This window comes from Schistocerca nitens, chromosome 5 (genome assembly GCF_023898315.1).
Source record: "Schistocerca nitens isolate TAMUIC-IGC-003100 chromosome 5, iqSchNite1.1, whole genome shotgun sequence".
NCBI classification, from domain to species: domain Eukaryota; kingdom Metazoa; phylum Arthropoda; class Insecta; order Orthoptera; family Acrididae; genus Schistocerca; species Schistocerca nitens.
The window spans coordinates 223,640,926-223,667,769 of NC_064618.1; the positions used below are offsets into that span (position 1 = coordinate 223,640,926).

The 26,844-nt window shown below is 45.0% G+C and overlaps 1 protein-coding gene across 1 annotated transcript in view; it reads left to right on the forward strand.

Annotated features, from left to right (window-relative positions):
* The window catches only part of LOC126259739 (thyrotroph embryonic factor-like), a 641,028-nt gene that overhangs the window by 279,451 nt on the left and 334,733 nt on the right, over positions 1-26,844 (forward strand). The window lies entirely within an intron of this gene.

Here is a 26,844-nt window from a genome sequence, read left to right on the forward strand (position 1 = left end):
AGATTAGTTACAAAGAAAAAAGGCGTGCACACAGTTTGTTCAACATTCCTGTGGCTCCACGCTGTTCTGAGGCCTCTTTCTACAGAACCAGTCCACGCTGACTATGCGCAACACTCGTCGAGAAAAACAGAATTCTATGCCCACACACGACAAAGCAGTGTGAAATGCTTCGTAGGCTTTCCGAACCAAAAAAGTAACGCCGCCGGCCGCTGTGGCCGAGCGGATCTAGGCGCTTCAGTCCGGAGCCGCGCTGCTGCTACGGTCGCAGGTTCGAGTCCTGCCTCGGGCATGGATGTGTGTGATGTCTCCAGGTTAGTTAGGTTTAAGTAGTTCTAAGTTCTAGGGGACTGATGACCTCAGCCGTTAAGTCCCATAGTGCTTAGAGCCATTTGAAGTAACGCCACTATAAAGAGGATCCCAGCAACAGATTTGCGAAATGATAACAGTCTTAAAACAGAGGCTCTGTCCCCACAGAGCCCAAGGCATGGCATCGCAATCCTACCAAGGCTACCGGTCGACTCCCCGACTTTGCTAGTTTCAAACCGCTCCATGAAAATAACATACAGGCCTTTCAACCAATCAGTATCACGTGCAATGTTTAGGTATTCTCATTGGTCATTCCCTGTTGCTACTTATAGCGCTTCTGCAAGGTGCCGCTTCCTGGCAAGACTTACCAACAATTGTTGAAAGTATGGACCGCCATGGGGAAATTAGTCGCCTTAAAATCGGTCTAATCGGCTTCAACCGTCTCCTATTTAGGACGATTAGGGAAAAACCGACGTACCTTCTTCAGGCCGAATAAAAACCCTCATCCCCCTGCTGCTGGAGACTGGCTGAGGCGACTTCAGTAACCACTTAGGTTGAGCACATGCGGGTGGCCAGGAAATGATGTGTTGCAAACACACACGTCCATGGGGTTCTCATGAACTAAACTGCTGTGATGTTTCCACACGAACACACATTAGTAGCTTTCTCAGAATGATTATGTCGACACAAATATGTGGTTCGTCACTCATCAGTTATTCAGTTACTTCGCCATTAAAATCCATGAATCGTTTGGAGAAAGGTCCTTATCGGTTTTCAGCTCACAGCGAAAGTTTGCATTTCCAATCTAAATGACTTCTTCGTAATCCAAGGAAACTATACTGCACCAGATTCGAGATGCTAGTTAATGGAATGAGAATCAAGCGAATACAAATTCTAAAACTATCTGTTCAGTGTGGACGACTGACCACTTAATAAAAATTCAGGATCCGAGCCATCCACTCAAAGCTCATTCCACCACAACACTTGAGATAGATAGCCCTACACTTAATAACATTTTAAAATGCCCGTTATCCTGTTCCAACTTCCAATCAGAGAGTTGTCTTTATGTCGGCTTATGAAACCCATGGTAAAATAGAGGTCGTCCACTTATTTCCAAACGCAATACTAACAGGAAACGTTTATCTGAACATGCTCAAGCAACTTGCTGTCCCTCAGTTTCTTACCCTTCGATCGGGGTGGTGCACCACCGCACTGCAGTTCGATGTACAGGACGTAATGGACAAAGTGGCCATCGCGATCTCCAGACATAATCCCTCTGGGTTTCATTCTCTGGACCCCTCTGGATTTCTTCCTGTGCGGTTATGTGTGAGGCAAAATGTATGCTTCACGTGTACGTGAACTCCGCAGAAGAATTGTGGATCACCCGGGCCATGCTTGAGCACGCATGGGTTGACATAGTGTGTCGCTTAGACGTTTTACGGGTTTGCAAAACAAGTCCATGTAGAAGTGTATTAATTTTTGTACAAAAGTTTGTGTGTTCCTGTACATACTGTCACAAACCGCAAGTACCTAGGCTCGCTACATTTGTAATAACATTTGGAAATCAGGTAGGTTTCATGTGGACACACTGTATATCGTCCGGAAAGTGACACTGCACAAGCTTCGAATATTAGTGGATCATACCGCCAGAGCAGGAAACTGTTACAGCGTATAACTTCTGAAGCACCATGAGGATCTTTGCGAATGATGATGTTCTGCGTACTAGAAGTCGCAACGTTAGAAAATTTTAGCTGTTATTCTGCGATCTTACCCATAGACCAGACCGTGGCGCGCAATAACTTGGTAACAGCGCCAGTCGCAGCCGCGCTGTACTTCACGGTAAAGCGCGCTCGTATCTCGCAGTGCAAGCGCGGCGAGAGATCGCGGGAAACGACTACGTTGGCAGCCGCAACGGCTTGCTATTGACGTCGTCAAATTAGCTGACGTTGAGGAAGAGAGAAGTGTGACAGTGCGGACGGTAAATGCGAAGGAACGAGCAAGCAAAGTGTTAAAGTTGAGTACGATAGTTAATAGTGCAAAAATTACAGCAAGACGGACACGAAGGTGAGCCGAATGGGATTAGAGTATTTGCCGCAAGAAAACAGCTGCAAAAGCGAACACAGTACACCGGTGACGAAATGTGTAAATTTGTTGTTATTAACCAACAATTTTTGTGATATTATGGACAATACAAGGAAATACTAACTTTGTGAAAACTTCATAGCATTTCTCGCGTAGAACTGGATTTAGAGGTTGGCAAGAATAATCATATAAAAACTGTTCTGGGTGTGAGATTTGGCTTTAAAAGGGCTACCAATAGCTCTGTAATTTAACATTCCATGGAAGTATTACAAGACCTTCCGCAACCGCTTAGTCAGTTGATCTACGTAGCTCGCACCTTACGCTACATTTATTTATTTATCGGGGCACTATGAGGGCCATCACGTCTCTCTTACACCTAACGAGGCATTCTACACACTGTTACGTACTGGATGTCATAGGAGGAAAGGTCAATATTCATTGACATGGCAGGAACTGTAATTCTAAGCAAAAAAGTCAAGTAAACAAGAGCTTTAAAAGGCGTACCTTAGGAGCTACGTCCCCTTGATCAGTAGAATAGATGTGTTTCACAGTACCGAACATGAACAAGTTCTTCTCATATCTTTGAATATTGACCATTCCTCCTGTGATAGCCTGTATATTACCATAAGCTTATTATAGTAAATTTAGAAATGAAACAGTACGCATTAAACACTACCGTAGTACAGATAAAAAAAACACGCATTGTATATTCGTTCATGAACGATACAATCTGCATGTCCCAACTGACTAACTCACTCACTCACTTACTCATCATCGCCCTACCCAAGCCACTGAAGACAGGAATTTTAAATTTGCAGAGGATGTTGATCTTATCACGTTGGCGTTGTTTAAAAAGGGATTTTTCGAAATTCCACCTCTAATGGGGTGAAATAGTGGATGAGAAGTTTTATAGCAATATTTCATTATGCAAGCATTTTTGAACATAAATGCATAAAAATATGTATTTGGCTTCTCTGTTATTTGGCTTCTCAGTCAGAAATGAAAAAAATACGTGTTTCTGTGTATCTGAAAATTCTGTCCCTAAAGGGGTGGAATGGGGGATGGAAATTTTTAAGAAAGTATTTCGCTATGTTAAAAAAATGTAAATGTAAATCTATGAAAAATGGTATTCCAATTCTCTCTTCGATATAAAAAAAATGTTGCTGGTGAGCGCAAAAGGCATAAGTAACAAAAGCCTTGGACTCCAGCTAGCAGAATCGGTTTTTGGTCAGAACTACATTCGGCAAAGGACACGCTTCTATGACCTTATTTAGCGTGAAACGTTTAGAAGGTGTTGCATTTTGTGAGCGAAAACAACAAAATGCGACTCAAGAAAAATAAAAAAAAAGTCTATGCAGACCATACAGTATACACGAGCGAAGCAGGCGCTATGCTAGTAATAAATATAAGTTACGGGAAGGTATGTTTTAATTATGAGCGCTAGCAAAAATGAGTATCAGAAAAAGAGTTGAAAGAGGAAGAAAAAGTGGACGTGATATCACACAGTTGATGAATATAATGGAGAAGAAAGTGGCGTGAAAAAAAAAATCGCGCATTGAATTGTGCGCACAGTTAGGGCATCTTGTTCCAGAGGTGGACAGCAGCAGCGAAGCAGTTAGTGACTGTTTTTATTTAACGAATAGGCACAAAGGGGATAGTATGAGAGGGACCTTGTGTTTCGATTACGAAGAAATGACAGGTATTTGACCTCTGATGCGAGGTACTGGTGTGATTGCGTACTGAGGAGCAGGCAAGCACTTAACTTTACTGACCACAGCCTCCCTAACTGAGCGTATGATATACTGACTTGGTCATATGAAGTGTTGCAAATTTAAAACACAGAAGCATTCGTCATTAGTTCTAACTGTGTAGTGTTTTGACTAAACGTGCCGTGCTGAATTACACCACAGCAGTGGAGGTTCGGTAGAACGAGTGATTGCGCGAGTTTACATTTCACGTCCCGACACTCACGTTCGTTATCCATGACGGAAAACCACCCCATCGGCGCGGCCTATCTTAATATGCATCCTATCTCGTCGGTCGTTGAGACACGAGGGCAGACAGGCCACCTGCGTTTCCTCGTGCCCCCACTCGGAATGCTGCGACCACGAATGAGTCGCTTAGACCGCTGCCGTTATTTAGAGAGGGGAAGTGGAATTTAATGGCGGCGGGCAGTCTCCAGTGGTGGAGAGATGATCACTGCAGTCTGCGGCGGCAGCGGCGCTGTATTTGGACATCCCTGGGCGGCAGAATTAGCATTCGCGGCCGCTGCAAGGTCGTTCGCTGGACCACTCGCCGATGTCTTACTTCCCGCTCTGGCGCGCGCGATGCTTCCACAGCGCGATAACACCGCTCTTCGCCCGCGTACCATCTGCACGACTTCCTGTTTGGTCATCGGAGAAGTGTGCTCGCGAAATATTTACAGCTGAACTATACTGAACCTATCTTCTCTGTTCACTGTTACGAGGGTCACTCCAAAAGAAATGCACACTATTTTTGTAAAAATACAGTTTTCATTCTGCATGTGTGAAAGTTTTACAGTATCTAGATACATCCTTCCCGCTTGTTTTCAAACTTAGTTCAAACTGTTCCCGTGAGTGGCGCCGTCACAGCATGTCTTCAAGATGGCTGCTACACTTGACGTTCGTCAGAAGCAACGTGCTATCATAGATTTCCTATGCTCTGAAAACGAGACAGTGGGAAACATCCACAAGAGTTTGAAAAAGGTATATGGAGATGCTGCTGTCGATCGCAGTACAGTTAGTCGGTGGGCAAGCAGGTTACGTGATGAAAGCGGGCACGGCAGTATTGAGGATTGTCCTCGCAGCGGCAGGCCTCGAACTGCACACACTCTAGACAATGTGCAGAGAGTCAACGAATTGGTGACTGCTGACAGACGCATCGCAGTGAACGAATTGTCACGCTACGTTGGAATAGGGGAAGGAAGTGTTTGCAGAATACGGAGAGTGTTGGCCTTAAAAAAGGTTAATGCCAGGTGGGTTCCCAGGATGTTGACAGTGGCTCACAAAGAAACAAGAAAACGGTATGCAGCGAACTTTTGGAACAGTACGAGAATGGTGGAGATGAATTTCTTGGAAGAATTGTGACAGGTGATGAAACATGGCTCCATCATTTTTCACCAGAGACGAAGAGGCAATCAGTGGAGTGGCATCATGCAAATTCACCCAAGAAAAAAAAAATTCAAACCACATTTTGCTGTAAAAGTTATGGCTACGGTGTTTTTCGATTCCGAAGGACTCGTGCTTATGGACATCATGTCAAGTGGAACCACCATAAATTCTGATGCATATGTGACGACACTGAAGAAACTTCAGTCTCGACTGAGTCGTGTTCGACCACATCGGCAAAGGCAGGACGTTTTGCTCTTGCACGATAATGCGCGGCCACATGTCAGTCAAAAAACCATGTAAGCGATCACAAAACTCGGATGGACAACACTGAAAAACTCGCCTTACAGTCCTGACCTGGCTCCATGTGACCATCATCTCTTTGGGAAACTGAAAGACACTCTTCGTGGAACAAGGTTTGAAGATGATGACTCCCTTGTGCTCTCTGCCAAACAGTGGCTCCAACAGGTTGGTCCAGAATTTTACCGTGCGGGTATACAGGCGCTGGTTCCAAGATGGCGTAAGGCAGTTGAGAGGGATGGAAATTATGTGGAGAAATGAAAATATTGTTCCTAAAGGATGTATCTATACACTGTAAAACTTTCAAACATGTAGAATAAAAGATGGATTTTTTAAAAAAAATAGTGTGCATTTCTTTTGGAGTGAGCCTTCTATTTGCAGCCGCAACGCAATTTTTTATGGGTTTTAAAACCGTTTAGATAGCGAGGCCTCAAAATACGAGGGCTGTTCGGGAAATAAGGTCCGACTGGGTGCGAAGTGGAAACCACAATGAAAATCCGCTGAAGCTTTGCACAGATATGTTGGGCAGTGTCTGTAGTATGCGCATCGATCGTGTCACATCACTCTTTCCAGTTCTAAGCGTACAGTGAGCACGTAAGGATGCCTAGAAAATAGCGTTACTGCCAAGTATGGGCACTGCCATGACATTTCGCCTGATTTCATGCAGCCCACATAACGTAACTGTCATGCATTTCCATCTTCATGACAGTTATCGGCAGCACACACTGCAGGGGCAACGGGGACCCTTCTGCAGCGTTTTCGAGGGGAAGTCTTTGATCGCCCATCATACAGCTCGGACGTTGCTCCTTCCGATTTTCATCTCTGGTCACATGAGCCGCTGGCTACGAAGACAACAGTCGGCACAGACAACGAGCTATAGACCAGCGTGGAGAATTGGCGGAAAGCACAGGCGGCTGCCTTTCATGACGAAGGTATTGTAAAGTTGGTACAACGCTACAACTTAGGTGTAAGTCGGAGTGGCGAGTATGTAGAGAAGTAGCGGGAAGGTGTGGCCAACTGCTGCCAATAAAATATTTTTGGTTTCCACAACGATTTTCATTTCGGGATCGATCGGGCATAACTTTGCGAATAGCCCTCGTAGATCGTTTTCACGTCTGGTCGGAGATGGAAAAACGAAACAGTCTTTAACCTATTGAAGGAATCATTCCACCATTCATTTGGACAAGAACAATACGCTGGCGTGCTGAGAAGTATTGCCTCCGCATTTTTTTACGCTCTTCTCAATGTCGATTGAGGTATTACATGTCATCTATATTACTCGGTCGACCTTCCTCAGTTGCAACCCTCAGCCACTAGAGGGCTCGGAATAGTAGCATGTAACATGGCCGTCGGTGACGTAACTATGCCGGTGAGTGAGAATCAGCGCGCTGCAATAGAGTTTCTAACCGCAGAAAGCGTGCCTCGAATTGAAATCCAGAGAAGAATGAAAGCTTTGTGTGGTGATGATTGTGTCGACATCAGTAATGTGCGACGTTAAGTTCTTGGTGCTCGTAATGAAGGAAACACTGATGCTAACCTCAACGTATGTGACGGAGCTTGGAGTGGCGACCGAGTAGGGCAACCGATGGCACTCAACAGAGTCAGTCTGGTGAACTCATCAAAGATAAACGTCGCGTGACACAGACACAGCTCTCAGGCAGGTGTGGTATATATCCGGAGAGCGTGTACAGGCTATCATTGCAGAACTGCGGTACAGAAAACTGTGCACGGTGCCCGCAGTGCTCACTTCTGACAAGAAACAGAGGAGACTGGACGTCTGTCAACATTCCTTTTGCGCTTTGAGCGTGAGCGTGATAGGGTTCTTAACAGCATTGTGACAGCAGATGAAAACTGGATTCACCATTTTGATACTGAAAACAAAAGAGCATCAATGGAGTTTCGCCGCAAACTATCACCGTCGCCAAAAAAGTTAAAGATCATGCCACCAGCGGAAAAAGTCACGCTCACAGTGTTCTGGGATATTCAGGGTGTGGTGCATTGTGAATTCATGCCTAAAGGTACCGCTATAAACTCCGTACGGTACTGCGAGTCTCAGAAAACTGGAAACACGAATTCGAAGAGTTCGACCAGACATGGTGCACAATCTCCTTCAGCATAGTCATGCCAGGCCACACACGACCACTGCAGTAATCCGACGTGATCATGCTCAGTATAGTCGCGAGTTGTTCCCCGTCCGATTTCCACCTGTTTCCAAAACTTAGAGAACACCTCCGAGGACGTCACTTTGATAGTGATGAAGCGATGCAAGCGGAGGTGAGGTCGCGATTCCGTCAACAATGTCAAACAATTTACAGTGACGGTGTCAACAAACTGGTGTCTCGTTGGGAGAAACCTGTTCGTCGCTCGCCGGGAGACTATGTTGAGAAATAAATATGTAGACTTGAACAATAAAGGTGTAGAATAGTAGTAACATTTGTTTTATTTAAAAATCGTTAAGAGTTTTCATTTAAAAAATTCGGAGGCATCACTTTTCAGCATGCCCTGGTAAAAACAAATACACTACCAAAATCTTCCAACTCCATTTGCTCTCTGAATGGCAACCACAAGATTTTCGTTTGTGCAAGATGCAGCACTCCATTGATAATCCAGGAGGTGTTCCATCGTCTGTGGTTCTCCGCAGTCACAGTTTGTGTTACTCATACGAAATTTCCGTTTCTGGAGCTTACTCCTGGATAAAGAGTTCCTCTTTTGGGGCAGCTGCAACTGTGTAAGTCTGTTTTGTGAAATGAAAAAAACCGCACAACAGTTGACTGCTGGCCGCTGTGGCCGTGCGGTTCTAGGCGCTTCAGTCGGGAACCGCGTGACCGCTACGGTCGCAGGTTCGAATCCTGTCTCGGGCATGGATGTGTGTGATGTCCTTAGGTTAGTTAGGTTTAAGTAGTTCTAAGTTGTAGGGGACTGATGACCACAGATGTTAAGTCCCATAGTGCTCAGAGCCATTTGAACCATTTTTTGAACTGTTGACTAATCCACAATTTTTAATTGTGTACACGAGTGATGTCGAAACACTTAAAACTTCCATCATCTGATGTAAAAAATAAAATTACTTAATCATATGAGGTCATCTTCATCTTCTCCCGTGTCCGCATGGAACCAAAGGTTGCGTGACAAAAGGATAAAAGGGACATACATTCCATAATAACAGGCAAACGCAATACGGGGGTACAGTTCTTGGGAAATTTATGTCTCTTTTATGCTTCTGATACAGCACCTTTGGTTCCATGTGAACACTGGGATTTGAATAACTACAGATGGTTAAGTGATTTTATTTATTTTTTTTACACCAGAAACCGGAGGTGTACAGAATAAAAGATTGTGGATAAAGCAAGTGTTGTGCGGTGTCTTCGTTCTACGAAATTACTCCTGGATGTTCCAACTCCAGAATGAAGACTCGTAAGAGACCTCCATGGGATCCAGTTCTGATCGTAACCAGTTGTACAGTTTACGCTCTACGGCCAGTTTGGCAATCCTACAATACAACGGGGCCTAATAATGATCGTCGTGCAACACGTTTACCTCAGGCAATGTCTGCTGATGTGAAAACCGCTGAGTTGCATTGTGGCTCGAATGCCACGTAAACTGTAAACTGAAGTTCCCCCTATAATTCATTGGGTTATTCAGCTGAAATGAAGGACGAAGGCAGTGGCATACCATCTCCAACAGGACCAGCGCAAGTAAATCTCTGTGGTGTTCAACGCCATCCTAGGTCTCTCGACAGCTTTACATTTATGGCGGCGTATATATCCCTATTCGCTGCTTGGAAGCACAACAGTTTCCACGTGCAATCTAGTGTCCAGTGTCTACATTCCTCGTTGGTGAGATAGTGGGAATAGTTTACAGGTGATATATTTTTTGTGTGTGTGTTTGTGTTTGTTTGTTTGTTTGTGTGTGTGTGTGTGTGTGTGTGTGTGTGTGTGTGACGATTTTCGCGCACAGGCGGGTATTGGTGTATCCTGGCGGCAGCGTTGCGAGACGCTGACAGTGGGGCAGAGGTGCCGCGCGGGTCGTTCGCACCAGTGCTAGCTGGTCATTGCGGGTCACCACTTTGTCGTCGCGTGGACGTGCCTTCTGCGGTATCGACGTCGTCGAGACGATCGTGCGGCCGGCTCCTAAACTATTGATGGCGCTTGACAAACCGCCGTCGGTGGCACCGCAGCGCAGCGTGCTGACGTCCGTGTCGCTTGATTGGAAGGCTCGCGTCGATACGCAGCCGTGGCTGGGCGGGTCGCGGCAGCCAAACTGCAGAACACCCCCACCTGGCTGCGTCCCCACCGCGGGGCGCTTCCCGGCCCATGCGTCGCGGAAGCCACTGGCATTGAACGTCGTTGCGGAAGCTAGGCCACTACCGTTGTCCGAATGCTGCTCATTTTGTAAGCGGAAGATTTTGGGCTGTCTAGTCACCACCACTACCATAATCTGTTGTAGAATTTTAGAACATGTTTTTTGCTCGAGTATCATGTCGTTTTTGGAAACGCAGAATCTACTATGTAGGAATCAACATGGATTGCGGAAACAGCGATCGTGTGAGACCCAACTCCCTTTATTTGTTCATGAGACCCAGAAAATATTAGATACAGGCTCCCAGGTAGATGCTATTTTTCTTCACTTCCGGAAGGCGTTCGATACAGTTCGCACTGTCGCCTGATAAACAAAGTAAGAGCCTACGAAATATCAGACCAGCTGTGTGGCTGGATTGAAGAGTTTTTAGCAAACAGAACACAGCATGTTGTTATCAATGGAGAGACGTCTACAGACGTTAAAGTAACCTCTGGCGTGCCACAGGGGAGTGTTATGGGACCACTGCTTTTCACAATATATATAAATGGCCTTGTAGATAGTGTCGGAAGTTCCATGCGGCTTTTCGCGGATGATGCTGTAGTATACAGAGAAGGTGCAGCATTAGAAAATTGTAGCGAAATGCAGGAAGATCTGCAGCGGATAGCCACTTGGTGCAGGGAGTGGCAACTGTCCCTTAACATAGACAAATGTAATGTATTGCGAATACATAGAAAGAAGGATCCTTTATTGTATGATTATATGATAGCAGAGCAAACACTGGTAGCAGTTACTTCTGTAAAATATCTGGGAGTATGCGTGCGGAACGATTTGAAGTGGAATGATCATATAAAATTAATTGTTGGTAAGGCGGGTACCAGGTTGAGATTCATTGGGAGAGTGCTTAGAAAATGTAGTCCATCAACAAAGGAGGTGGCTTACAAAACACTCGTTCGACCTATACTTGAGTATTGCTCATCAGTGTGGGATCCGTACCAGATCGGGTTGACGGAGGAGATAGAGAAGATCCAAAGAAGAGCGGCGCGTTTCGTCACAGGGATATTTGGTAACCGTGATAGCGTTACGGAAATGTTTAGCAAACTCAAGTGGCAGACTCTGCAAGAGAGACGCTCTGCATCGCGGTGTAGCTTGCTCGCCAGGTTTCGAGAGGGTGCGTTTCTGGATGAGGTATCGAATATATTGCTTCCCCTACTTATACCTCCCGAGGAGATCACGAATGTAAAATTAGAGAGATTAGGGCGCGCACGGAGGCTTTCAGACAGTCGTTCTTCCCGCGAACCATACGCGACTGGAACAGGAAAGGGAGGTAATGACAGTGGCACGTAAAGTGCCCTCCGCCACACACCGTTGGGTGGCTTGCGGAGTATAAATGTAGATGTAGATGAATCGTCCCCGTGATCTTCGTCGTCCTCGCGATCATCGTCACCCTCATGATCATGATAATAATAATAACAATCACCATCATCATAATCACCACCACCATGTCATGAATTAGGTCTTACACGGAGAAGCCAGACAGGGACACACTGATTTCGGCATACTACTACTCGAAAGTAGCTCCTGTGGACAAATAAATAAATCAAAGATCCCCAATCGAAATGCTGTCCCTATAAATAAGCTTCGGAACAAAAGATAGACACCATCTGTACCCTTGACAACAGCCTCAATTCACCGAAGTTTCTTGAGTTATATTAACTGCAACGTTTCACCTGCTGCTCCAAACAGCTGCTGCATCAAGAGCGTGAGATTTAGCGGGTCAGGCGAAGGGTGCCAGAATGTTTGTCAAACTAGCAACGTATGCGCCCAGTCCTATGAACGTGGATGCTATTATCTTGAGAGTGTCCGCAGCGTGCGAATCGTGAAGTTATCCAACAATGAGCAATGCCTGGTTATTAAGGATCTCGGAAATAAACATCCGAGTCATCAACATGGTAACCAGAGTGAGTAGGCCTAAGTCATGGTAGGCAAAAGAGCCCCAAAACATCACAGAACCAATTCCAATCTGGATTACATCCTCCACCTCACATCGTCTACAGCGCCTCAATGCGGCCAGTGTGCCGTTATAAGTGGGTGACGAGTATGTTGTCCAGTGAGCTTCGTTGTATGTTCTTTCCAATTTACGGCGTTCCAGAAATTTTCCCCCAGTTACCTTACGGTTGTTACTGTTCTCTCTGATATTGTAATCGGATAATAATCTTCTGCCTAATTAGTCGAAGTTTGTTTGCGAGCAACTGACACTTCCTGGATGAAGCGTTTTTCTGTTGTTCGCTAAGATGCTGAAACGGCACTTGTTTTGCCGGCAGCTGCTTCATTTGGTGAGATGAGAATAATATGTCTTAATCAGTAGATGTTTACTTGCGACATTACGACAAACGAATAATTGATGAAGTAATGTACATTCATTAAAATTATCGAAAGGACAAACTATTTTTACTCTTAACGAAAAATCATAGCAATTCGGCACCAGAATCATAAATGGTTCAAATGGCTCTAAGCACTATGGGACTCAACTTCTAAGGTCATCAGTCCCCTAGAACTTAGAACTAATTAAACCTAACTAACCTAAGGACATTACACACATCCATGCCCGAGGCAGGATTCGAACCTGCTACCGTAGCGGTCGCGCGGTTCCAGACTGTAGCGCCTAGAACCGCTCGGCCACTCAGGCCGGCAATTATAAATAAACAGTCGTAAAATTATAAGGTTCATTACACCTCATCAATCTCAATTATCAGTACTTCAGTACTTTTCTGGCATCAGTAAGTGGTAGCACCTCCTGTTGAGTCCGTTACAACTAGGCATCTCCTTCACGTTGACGGAATGGGATGAGACATCTCGCCTTGAGGAACGATCTTCCAGTGATGTGTAAGCTGCACACCTGCCGCAGACTCTGGATGCTGTCTGCATCCTCCAAAACTTTTATTTGAATGTTATCCCAAAGGTGCTCCGTGGGGTTTAGATAAGGAGACTGAGTAGGCTAGTGTCGCACACTGAATGTTCTACATTTCAAACCGTTCAGACACGGCTCCGGCAACATATAGTCTGGAATTATCATGCATGTAGAGGAACTCAGGCCCATATTTCAAAATGCTGTGATAATAAATATTTTCTCAGTGTATTCATCTTGCAAAAACGAGGAGCTTTTTCATATCGGTCATTACTCTTTCCCAGACTGTGATAGACGCTCCCTGAAATTTGTGGATCTTCTTTACGTTCCTAAGCCTTTCTGCGTCACCTGGCGCCTCCAGACGTGCACTTTTCTGGAATCTGAGTGCAAACTGACGTGTAACTCGCCTCTAAAGAGGACTTATCTGTGCTGATTCAGTTTTCATGTTATTGGCACCACAAAACACTACGTGCACGATTTCCATGATGAACAGTTGGAAACCTTTAAGGTCGACGACATGAAGGCCGCCTTCTTGCAGTCTATTTCTGGTACTTAGAACTGAATCACTTACAAGTTGCAAGACATCTCTTAACATTCTGGCTGTTGAAGTTCTTTCCTTCAGAGATCACACACAGGACTAAGTCTTGTCGTGCAGTGGTAAACCTTTGATTTCGTCAGTGCCTTTTTCTAGGCCGCCAGATTGTTGATGACGACTCCACATGCTTGAAATTACATATCTTGCCGTATTTAGAGGCGTTGCAGTATCAACTTGTGTTCCATTTTTTTCAGTTATGTCAGTTGCCTTAAACGTGTCATCATGCTTTAAATGACGACGTTATTGCATCATTAAATCTATTCCTAACCCTTTTTTACGATTTTACCCACTTATTTATTATTTTCATTCCCTGTTAAAACACACTTAATTCTTTCCGGTGTAACAATGCAAAAAACACTTTTTAATGTGGTAACTTTGTAGAGTAACAGATGACAAGTACTTTAATATTTACGTCCATTAAGTTTTGTTATCTGGTCAATTTTTTTAGTATTTACAGTTTTTTAGTTGTTCCTTAGACAGTATTGATATACATATTTGGATTAATTTTTTTTTCTATTCTACATAATTTTTATCATGGACACTATAGACATCGCCAAACGGTCGCATACTACCGCTTAGCTTTTGTTTTACTTGTCTTTTACCCTCGCAGTAGGCAAATTCATTGGCACAGCAAAAATCACTTTCTCGATTGGCTAAGCAGGTTTGCGCCGCAACGAAGTCATCAGTGAAGTGTCAATCTGTGAACATACCTCATCGTTCGTCTCGCAGTCCCAAAAAGTATATCTTAGAGAGAACTTTTTGTATTAATGTAATGATCAACTAATTAATTACATTCCTGTATGCACAGCCGATTCTGTGCTGACTCCCCTAAAATGCACTTCCACAACATTATCAGCCGGCCAGGGTGGCGGAGCGGTTCTAGGCGCTACAGTCTGGAATCGCACGACCGCTACGGTCGCAGGTTCGAATCCTGCCTCGGGCATGGATGTGTGATGTCCTTAGGTTAGTTAGGTTTAAGTAGTTCTGAGTTCTATGGGACTGATGACCTCAGAAGTTAAGTCCCATAGTTCTCAGAGCCATTTGGGCCACAACATTATCAACAAAATAATTTACAGTAATTGCACTGTAACATTAACTTGAGGGGTACGCCCGAAGATGACATCAGATGATTTCTCTCCTTCAAGGACGGAACTGCTAGGCACTTCTCAGTCCAATCACATTCATTCTCCAGCAGGAGCTGTCGTAAAAGCATAATGCAAGCAACGTAGTTTCAGATATCACTCCACGACATTTGCGCGATGGCAAACTTGTAAATTCAAACTGCTATAAAATGAACTCATTTACGGCTATACTTGCGCCTATACTTGCTCTGGCCTAAACAATACGACCTGTCATCATCTTGCAGCCTCCACATCGCTGCGCCTGAAGGTACACGTGTCTGGAATCTCAGAAAGAAACGTAACCTTTCACCTGGCCGTCTCATCGTGCAGCTATGGTTCTTTAGATTATGCGTGGAACACGTTTTGTATACGCCTCTTGCGAAATTAAACGCTCCGAAAAGGCAATCAACTCGTCAGGTTCTGACTGCGTTATCTGTCTGCCGTAACGTGAAGCCATGCATAGTCCGCTGGCGGCAAATGCAGCTCCGTCAATAGTTTATTTCGCCCAACGAAACGTAACTGCACAGGAAGTGGCAAATCTGCAGTCACGAGTGTTGCGGAAACTGCTGCTTTAGATGATGAGAGTGTCCGTGTTGCAAAAGAGTAATGGTATCCTAGATTCTTTATTATGCAAAATAAAAATGCGTATAAAATGGGTAACAGCAACTGTACACTAATAATCTTTTATGTCTTTAGTGCATTATTAACAGACATTTCATTAGGGGCTGCCCGTAACCATAATATGTACGCTGTGAATATTTTTGTTTATAATAATTCCACATCTAGATATATACTCCGAAAGCCAACTTACGGTGCGTAGCTGCAAGTAGTCGCTTCCTTTCCTGGTCCAATCGCAGACAGAGCGATGCCTCCGTATGAGCCATAATTTCTCGTAACTTATCCTTGTGGTTCCCACGTGAAACGTATGTTGGTGGTAGCAGAACCGTTCTGCAGTCAGCTTCAAATCCCGGTTCTCTGAACTTCCTCAGTAGTGTTCTTCGAAATAAATATCGCCTTCCCTCCTGGGATTCCCGCTTGATCTCGCGAAGCATATCCTTAACACTTGCATGCTGATCGAACCTACCGGTAACAAATTTATCAGCTCGTATCTGAATTGCTTCGATGTCTTCTTCCAATCCGGCCTTTCGCGGATCGCAAACACTCGAGAAATACTAAAGAATAGGTCGCACCAACTCCTATATGCGGTCGCCTTTACAGACGAACCACGCTTTCCCAAAATTCTCCCAATAAACCGAAGTCGACCATTTGCCATCCCTATAACAATCCTCACATCCTCGTCCCATTTCATGTCGCTTCGCAACGTTACGCCCAGATAGTTAAACGACGACACTCTCTCAAGCAGGACACTAATAATGCTGTAACCGAACATTAAGGGTTTGTTTTTCCTACTCATCCGCATTAACTTACGTTTTTCTGTATAAAGAGCCAGCTGACATTCATCACACCAACTAGAAATTTTGTCTAGGTCACTTCCTGGCAGATTAATACTGTATGCCGGACAGAGACTTGAACTCGGGACCTTTGCCTTTCGCGGACAAGTGCTTTACCATCTGAGCTACCCAAGCACGACTCACGCCCCGTCCTCACAGCTTTACATCTGGCAGTATCTCGCCTGCTACCTTCCAGACTTCACAGAAGCTCTCCTGCGAACCTTTCAGAACTAGCACTACTGGAAGAAAGGATATTGCAAAGACATGGCTTAGCCACAGCCTGAGGCATGTTTTCAGAATGAGATTTTCACTCTGTAGCGGAGTGTGCGCTGATATGAAACTTCCTGGCAGATTAAAACTGTGTGCCGGACCGAGACTCGAACTCGGGGCCTTTGCATTTCGTGAGCAAGTACTCTATCATCTGAGCTACCCAAGCACGAATCACGCCCCGTCCTTACAGCTTTACATCTGCTAGTATCTCGTCTCCTACCTTCCAAATTTCATATCAGCGCACACTCCGCTGCAGAGTGAAAATCTCATTCCGGAAACATCCCCCAGGCTGTGGCTAAGCCAAGTCTCTGCAATATTCTTTCTTCCAGGTGTGCTAGTTCTGCAAGGTTTGCAGGAGAGCTTCTGTGAAGTTTGGAAGGTAGGAGACGAGATACTAGCAGAAGTAAAGCTGTTAGGACGGGACGTGATTCGTGCTTGGGTAGCTCAGATGGTAGAGCACTTGCCCACGGAAGGCAAAAGTCCCGAGTTCGAGTCTCGGTCCAGCACACAGTTTTAAACTACCAGAAAGTTTCATATAAGCGCACACTCCGCTTCAGACTGAAAATCTCATTTTTGTCTAGGTCGTCTAGATCACCTAGTCACTTATCTTCGACACCTTCCTGTACAAAACCGCATCATCAGCGAACAACTGCAAATTGCTGCCCACTCTGTCTTCCAGATCATTTATGTATATAGAAAATAGCAGCTGTCGTATCACACTCCCCTGGGGCACATCTGCTGTTAGTCTGTCTCCGATGAACACTCGACGTCGAACACAACATAATGGGTCACTATATTTTGCTTTCCTGTTGTAGCCCTACACGTTTCGGAACTGCATCGCCATTCTTAAGGACTACATTGACGTTTCTTGCCGTCACATCTGCTTCAGCTTATTACCCACCAATAAGTAAACGATGTAGTTGTTAAGTTTTCCGCGAAAAAACATCACATTGAATTAGAATTGTTGCTCCTCATTTTTAGCACGAAAGGGAAGTTGGAGCCGGCCGCGGTGGTCTCGCGGTTCTAGGCGCTCAGTCCGGAGCCGCGCGACTGCTACGGTCGCAGGTTCGAATCCTGCCTCGGGCTTGGATGTGTGTGATGTCCTTAGGTTGGTAAGGTTTAAGTAGTTCTAAGTTCTAGGGGACTGATGACCACAGATGTTAAGTCCCATAGTGCTCAGAGCCATTTGAACCATTTTGAGAGAAGTTGGAATCGGAGATATTTCGCAACATGACGAAATTCCGTGCGGAGTCGTGTGATCGCGGAGGCGTACTGTACGTTTTATCAGCCGCGCGTCTGCTCTGTGCGGATACGCCCCGCGCTCTGCGCAGTAGACGAACGAGGAGAGCCGGTTAACAGAAGTGCCACAGTCGCAGAACATTTGTAACGTCAAACTTCCAGGAGGCTAAATGAAAAAGTGAGATGATAGACGTGGGAGCAGAAGCTCCAGTGCACGGGTATCGTAACAAAGTAGGCGGCGAATACTGGTACTACTGTGCAGTATGTACAACTTCGCTTTCGTTTCAGTCGATTCTCGGCAAATATATTTGCAACAAACGGAGCATCATGTGGAATTTCAGTTTCCGAGAGATTTTGAATTTCACTATACATTACAGGCCATTAAAATTGCTACACCACGAAGATGACGTGCTACAGACGCGAAATTTAACCGACAGGAAGAAGATGCTGTGAATGCGAATGATTAGCTTTTCAGAGCATTCGAACAAGGTTGCCGCCGGTGCCGACACCTACAACGTGCTGACATGAGGAAAGTTTCCAACCGATTTCATATACACAAACAGCAGTTGTCCGGCGTTGCCTGGTGAAACGTTGGTGTGATGCCTCATGTAAGGAAGAGAAATGCGTAGCATCACGTTTCCGACTTTGATAAAGGTCGGATTGTAGCCTATTGCGATTGCGGTTATCGTATAGCGACGTTGCTGCTTGCGTTGGTCGAGATCCAATGACTGTTAGCAGAATATGGAATCGGTGGGTTCAGGAGGGTAATACGGAACGCCGTGCTGGATCCCAACGGCCTCGTATCACTAGTAGTCGAGATGACAGGCATCTTATCCGCATGGCTGTAACGGATCGTGCAGCCACATCTCGATCCCTGAGTCAACAGATGGGGACGTTTGCAAGACAACAACCATCTGCACGAACAGTTCGATGACGTTTGCAGCAGCATGGACTATCAGCTCGGAGACCATGGCTGCGGTTACCCTTGATGCTGCATCACAGACAGGAGCGCCTGCGATGGTGTACTCAACGACGAACCTGGGTGCACGAATTGCAAAACGTCATTTTTTCGGATGAATCCAGGTTCTGTTTACAGCATCATGATGGTCGCATCCGTGTTTGGCGACATCGCGGTGAACGCACACTGGAATCGTGTATTCGTCATCGCCATACTGGCGTATCACCGGGCGTGATGGTACGGGGTGCCGTTGGTTACACGTCTCGGTCACCTCTTGTTCGCATTGACGGCACTTTCAACAGTGGACGTTACATTCCAGAAGTTACATATCGGATGTGTTACGACCCGTGGCTCTACGCTTCATTCAATCCCTGCGAAACCCTACATTTCTGCAAGATAATGCACGACCGCATGTTGCAGGTCCTGTACGGGCCTTTCTGGATACAGAAAATGTTCGACTGCTGCCCTGGCCAGCACATTCTCCAGATCTCTCACCAACTGAAAACGTCTGGTCAATGGTGGCCGAGCAACTGGCTCGTCACAATACGCCGGTCACTACTCTTAATGAACTGTGGTATCGTGTTGAAGCTGCATGGGCAGCTGTACCTGTACACGCCATCCAAGCTCTGTCTGACTCGTTGCCCAGGCGTATCAAGGCCGTTATTACGGCCCGAGGTGGTTGTTGTGGGTACTGATTTCTCAGGATCTATGCACGCAAATTGCTTGAAAATGTAATCACATGTCTGTTCTAGTATAATGTATTTGTCCAATGAATACCCGTTTATCATCTGCATTTCTTCTTGGTGTAGCAATTTTAATGACCAGTAGTGTATATTCTCAGGTATAAGTACTCTGTAGTCAAAGGAACCACTGCAACTAGATTGTACGGGAAATGAATTTTTTAGATCGAAGAGTTCCCTCAGCAAGGAACTGACGACAAGAATCGTACTGCTTTGCGACGTAGCTCAAAGAGTACAGAAATGCATCTGAAATTTACACTACGCAGTATAATGTCGAACACCATCAGTTTTAATCTATTGCAGAGGCTTCGTGTCCTAACGCAGATATGGAACGTTAGTAGAAATAGCTTTATTTTTACTCACATACGTATAAGTTTCCATTACTTGTCGAGATTAGCAATGTAAGTCCTTCTCTAATGTCAAGCCAGGCATCCTCAGAGACCCACTTTACAATCAATATTGCAATGTCCAAAGTGTATAAGCTGCATAGTAATAACAAAAAGAATAATTTCTTATCTAGCCTGTGGAACATGATGGTACAGATTACGTTGCTGCAGTACGTAATTACTGAGAATCAGATAACAGCAAGAACTGCAGATGTACTTTCGATCACCACGACCGGTTACGACCATCAAGACATTTTGCAGTGGTTATGAGGCTATTTGACGTGGGGAGTACACATGCAGTGTAAGAGCAACTTGTACTCTTATTTGATTCCATATGAGAGAAATAGTAGTAAACAAAAGTATTGCGGTAATGTCGCTCTCATAAAGTACTTTTCACGTAATAAATCACTGTGTACGGGTAGCTGGGGGTTCTTCTGAATGTGTCTCCAGATCTTCAGGAGAGCAACTGTTCTTCGTAGAGCTGGAGGTTGGACGTTACTTAAAACTGGTAGCCATGGAGTTTGAATACTATGTATGCAGCCTGTGATAAGTCGCATTGTCTGCTTGAGTGCTTGAGTTGCACATCTATCTTGCTACACTGAGCGCTGTCGCTGAATGCTGTTGTCCAGCTTGAATGAACAGAGTATGATAGTGCCAAAGCAGTTGAGCTAAGGGTTTGAGCACTGCAACCCCAGGAGGTACCAGCAAGCTTCTGAATATATTACGGGTCTTGACTTTTGCGGGCACGTTGGAGGGATGTTCTCAGAAAGTTAGGGACCTATCGAGTGTTATTCCGAGGTACTTCGGTGTGCTGCAGTACTGTAGGGTTTGTCTTCGGAGTTTAACTTATGGGTTATAGTCAGAGTGTCTGTTCCGAAGGTGGAATGCTGAAGTAACAGTTTTCTGAGGGTTTAGGCGAAGGCACCGTTTCCTGAAGTATGTGTCCAGGATTTCCATGTCGGCAGTTAATGTGCTTTCAGCAGTGGTGAAACTGTAGCTCTGGGTTACCAAACAGATGTCATCAGTATATATGAATTTCCTTGAGGTTGTGGCTCGCAGGTCATAAATGTATATGACCTGCCCTGCAAACAATAAATCACATTGTTGGTGAATGCACGAAACGAGCCTTCGGGGATCAAAAAATGACATCCACCATCCATCACCTGAAGGGCTCAACTGGATCAACAGATTGGACTTAGAAATCTAAGAACTTGTGTAATGTGTACATAATTTAGCATAATACTTTGGCCATTTGATTCTGTACCTGTATTTCGCTTGTCATTTCTTACACTGTATACTCCTAAAATAATCTATTTGATCCAAGCTCTGTATCATCATAGTATAAATAAATAAACGTAATAAATGGAAGTAATGCTTAAGAGGTGGTCAAAAAGTTTCCGGTTGAGGGCGTCGCTGCAGCGTATATTCAACGTATCGGGAATTCGATGCCGGTATATGAGCACCGACATGTAAGCAGGGATCACTGTGTCTTTCTGACATGTGTTTGGTAGATCAAGACGCCGGCCGATCTGGAAGTAGCCTCATCTTCAACTGGAGGGCACCCGAACATCCGCCCTGCAGTCCTGATATCTCTCCTTGTTATTATCACGCCTTCGGTCCCTTAAAAAAAGTCTTGAAGGGTCGACAACTCCTGTCGGACGAGGATGGGCTACAGGCAATCACGGACCTCTTCACGCCGTTGGACACGGTGTTTTACCAAACGGGTATCTTCAGCCTGGTGCATCGGTGGGATGATCACCCCAGTGTTCACGGCGATTTTGTCTGATAGGCTTACCGATTCTGAACTGTACGGCCATCGAACGGAAATTTTTTGATCACCCCTTCAATAAACGCATGACAGCAGTGCCGAACGACACAAATTGGGAGAGGAAATAACTGGTTTGGGAAAGAGAATTATCAGAGTACAGCAGGAAGAGAAAATGAAACGGAAGCTTGAAGTGACGCGGAAAGCTGGGAGAGAGCTGGCAATGTGGCAGAGATGGTGATTCGCTGTTAGACGGGAAGAAGGCGGGAGTTTTCATCTGTTCTACTGCACATTTTAGTGAAATTAAGCATTTTTTAAGTTAAAACCAACGTGTATTTATTAGTCAATGTAAATATTGACCCATAAGACTTTAAAAAAATGACAGTTTGCGAGAAACGTTTCAATTTCAGTGTTAAAAAATTTTCGCAACCTTGCATCGTGGATGTAGTTTCACTCTAATCATAACTCCAACAGAAACTAAAATCTTGATAAGTCTGACATCTCAGTATCATCATGGCAGGCATAATATCGAGTCTGGATGATAGCATCTTTGTGTATACACTCTATTGTGTAGAATACTAATAATTTACGTGATGACTGGGTGTTGTGTGCTGTCCTTAGGTTAGTTAGGATTAAGTAGTTCTAAGTTCTAGGGGACTGATGACCATAGGTGTTAAGTCCCATAGTGCTCAGAGCCATTTGAACCATTTTTTTGAACTAATAATTTATTTTAAGGCTACAACTACCTATATTACTTTTGCCAGTCGTATCACCCGCTTTTACTATTCTTACTTAGACAACTCGTGGGAAGCTTTACGCTGGTATTAGCCAGTTATGAAACGTGCAATCTTGCGTCGGCACGTAGCGCTGCTCATTGCCTGGAAAACAGACGAGTTCCAGCCCTCATTCTTTCTTCCTCTTTTTGCGTTATCTTCTGCGGTCTGGAACAGAAAACATATTACATTTTTATTTTCTACTCGCAAGTGGATGAGGTTATCTCCACAAACCAGTAACATGCCATACAACTGCAAAACAGTGAATTACTGTTTGTTTATCGTCTGAACTACTTACGTTTTGCATATTATCGCACCCGCCCACTGATGTGTTGCGCGCGAGCCAAAAAGCCAACACTCAACGAAGACGAAAAAAAAAATATAGCTGGCACGTAACTAAAGAATGGATCTTCCATTTTATACCAAAGTGTTGTCTGTACTGAAACTCCCTGGAAGATTAAAACCGTGTACTGGACTGAGTTCTGAAATCTCGATGTATTGAAATACGAGCTCTTACTTCTTACGCGAATCGTTTTTATTTGTAATTGAAAGAACTGTAGCTATTCTTAGCTATGTATTGAAACCGGCGCTCGCGATCACGCTGGTCAGCGAAAAAAATTAAACCCGTCCATCCATATTAGCGACGCCATTACATGTTTTTCATTCAGTATTGTGTAGATGAAGTGTTGTAAGAATAATTATTGTGTGATGTCGTTTCACAATATGGAAGGGAACGCTATTTCTTCAGAAGGATCAATGCTTATACTGGTTAAATAATGTTGTGAAGGTACGTTAAAAATATAACCGTAACTGTATGCTTTTGCTATTATGGAGGTGAATTTTATCTTTCATTGGTGCCGCAACATTATGAAATCAGTGTAACCATTGATCCTTCTCAAGATGACATCGAAAACTAGGTCAAGCAGTTTGAATAAACCTTTCGTTTGACCTACTGACCGCCTGTATTTCGCTTTATCCACACGAATTATTATTATTATTATTATTATTATTATTATTATTATATCTTCTTGGAAATGTAGTCAGTCTACGGAACTATCTAAATAGCTATTTGCTAGCATGCCATACACGTTTTACTTCTTTTTATTGGCGTAGCATCATCTGAAGCACAACAAACGAGCGTCAAAAACGAACCGGCGGCAGGTTCACACCTCCCTGTGTCACACGGAAGACACTGAGCTGCGGTCTTAGGAAATAGGGCTTCGGCAGTGGTGATGAAATTTGCCAGTATGCTGACCTGCAGGATACGTGCACCGATTGGATACGTGTACTATCAGTGACCTGGCTGCAGCTAAAAACAAAAGCAGCAATCAAAACCCCCGAATAGTGAACTCTCCACAGAAAATGAGGAAAAATATCTCGCTGGTCATTTACTATAAAAACATGTTTAAGATCTGAAGATGACAGCAAAGACTGTTGAAAACGATTGTCTTGAATAAAAAATATTTTGTGCGATCTTGGCTTTTGAACAGTTAAAACATATCGCCCTTCAATACTGTCATAAGGAGAAAATTCAATGACGTTGCTTTACTGCAAACAGCTGATGGTAACATCGCCATGATTTGGCACAGTTTACATACAGCAGTTGGTCGGAGACAGCCTGTCACAAAGCGTCCAAGCATGTTCAGCTTGTTTGGCGCGTAAAAAATTTTGCCAAAATGGTTCAGAATGATCTGTCGCGGAGAAATATAGTGCCAGAGCAGATGTTCGAAGCACTTTCCATTAAGCGCCCTATGTGGTTCCTGTAACTTTGCGGATAACGTTGTTCCGGTGTAGATATTTCGAGCTTTGTATGGAACCTGGTGACTTGTAAACATGTCCCCACAGGGTATATAGGAATCTCAGAGGCTGGTTGGGGAAGAGGCAGCCGGCTCGTGCAGTGGGACGACGCCGACTGGGTGACAACCAGACGAGGCGCCCTGCGTGCGCCGATAGTCAGGTGTCTGGCGCGGCGGCCTTGCCACTGTGCTCCCGGATGTGTGGCACGGCGCGGCCTTCGCTCGGTGCGCCGCAACTCTGCGCCGTCTCGCGAACCGCCGCGGCACAGACTCGCTTCCACTGTGTCGGCGCGCTGTCCACGCAGCCCACTCACATAATGGACAGCGTCAGTGCCAGTCTCCAGGAGCCATGTCCAAAAGACTCTAAAGATGTATCGTTCACAGTACCAGAGATAAGATTCACTATCATATTATTACACTGAAGCGCCGAATAAACTGGTAAAGGCATGCGTATTCAACTACAGAGATATGTAAACAAGCAGAATACGGCGCTGTGGTCGGAAACACCTGAGTTCAAATGGTTCAAATGGCTCTGAGCACTATGGGACTTAACATCTGTGGTCATCAGTCCCCTAGAACTTAGAACTACTTAAACCTAACTAACCTAAGGACATCACACACATCCATGCCCGAGGCAGGATTCGAACCTGCGACCGTAGCGGTCACGTTGTTCCAGACTGCAGCGCCTAGAACCGCACGGCCACACCGCCCGGCAACACCTGAGTAAAACAACAAATATCTGGCGCATTTTTCAGATCGCTTACTGCTCCTACAATGGCAGATTATCAAGATGTGAGTTTGGACGTGGTGTTATTAGTCGACGCAGGAGCGATGGGGGACAGCGCCTCCCGTACGACCACTTCGCGAGTGTACTATGAATATCAGGAATCCGGTAAAACGTCAAATCTCTGACATGGCTGCGGCCGGGAAAGATCCTGCAAGGACGGGACCAACGACGACCGGAGGGACTAGTTCGTTGTGACATAAGTGCAACCCTTCCGCAAATTGATGCAGGTTTCAGTGCTGGGCCATCAACAAGTGTCAGCGTGCGAACCATTCAACGAAACATCATCGATATGGACTTTCGGAGCCGTAGGCCCACTCGTGTACCCTTCATGACTGCACGACACAAAGCTTTACGCCTCGCTGGGCCCGTCAACACCGACATTGGACTGTTGATGGCTGGTAACATGTTGTCTGAAGTACAACAAACGATCGTCGAAGACGAACCGGCGGCAGGTTCACACCTACCTGTGTTACGTCGAAGGCGCTGAGCTGCGATCTCACGATGAAAACTCAGGAAATGAGGCTTCGCCGGCCGGCCGAAGTGGCCGTGCGGTTAAAGGCGCTGCAGTCTGGAACCGCAAGACCGCTACGGTCGCAGGTTCGAATCCTGCCTCGGGCATGGATGTTTGTGATGTCCTTAGGTTAGTTAGGTTTAACTAGTTCTAAGTTCTAGGGGACTAATGATCTCAGCAGTTGAGTCCCATAGTGCTCAGAGCCATTTGAACCATTTTTGAGGCTTCGCCAATGGTGATGAAGTCTGCCAATGTGGTGACCTACATCAGTAACCTTGCTGCAGATAAAAAAAGCAGCAATCAAAACCACCGAAAAGTGAGCTCTCCACAGAACATTAAGAAAAATATCTTGCTGTTGATTTTTTATTACCTTCCAGTCTGCAGTTTATAAATTCTTGTGTTTTGTTATTACTATATCTGTTTTACGGAACTTTCTCTGCAATAGATTCTTTGAATGTATTAAACTGTGTATGTATGTTACTAATAGTCTACCAGTATTGTAATATCATTCCTGGCCAAATAAGATATACCGAGCGAGGTGGCGCAGTGGTTAGCACACTGGACTCGCATTCGGGAGGACGACGGTTCAATCCCTTCTCCGGCCATCCTGATTTAGGTTTTCCGTGATTTCCCTAAATCGCTTCAGGCAAATGCCGGGATGGTTCCTTTGAAAGGGCACGGCCGATTTCCTTCCCCATCCTTCCCTCACCCGAGCTTGCGCTCTTTCTCTAATGACCTCGTTGTCGACGGGTCGTTAAACACTAATCTCCTCCTCCTCCAAATAAGATAAATCAGGTTTCATTGACGCATACAGCATAGGGAGTCCCACATCATTATATTCAAAATGAGACAGACGCTACACTCTCTTAAACTGAGTGTTTTGAGATGAGAAACCAGTATCGACATGAATACTTCAACAGATATCATGTCGGGAATGAGCAGTTCTTGTGATGCGCATGCTGGGAAACTCCTTCGTCATGAATTAACCTACACAGGATGTTTCCATCTCTTGCTAGATCTTCCGATGCGTCTCGTCCCATATCGTTAATAATTTAGATAAGATTCGGAAGGTCTTTCACTATCCAGCATGTGGTGTCTTCATACCAGTTTTTCAGGTACTTGCTTATTTTTTCCAGGTCTGCCTGCACCTCTAATTCTACTGGTATTCTTGCATTTTTTACGAGTGTAATTATGTTCTGTTATAGAATAACTTACTGCCCTTAAAATTTCATTTCTGCATTATCTCGTATACCTTTTTTTCCCCCTCCCAGGTTTCGCTGCCACCGGACTGGAAAGGCACTAGTCCTATAGAACTTGACTCTCGTATGTTATCGGTCCTCTTTGACAACCCAGACAACTAAATGACGCACTTGCTTGAATACTTTACGGTGTAAAATAAACTTGTTTCGGACTGGACCCTTGGAACGCACGC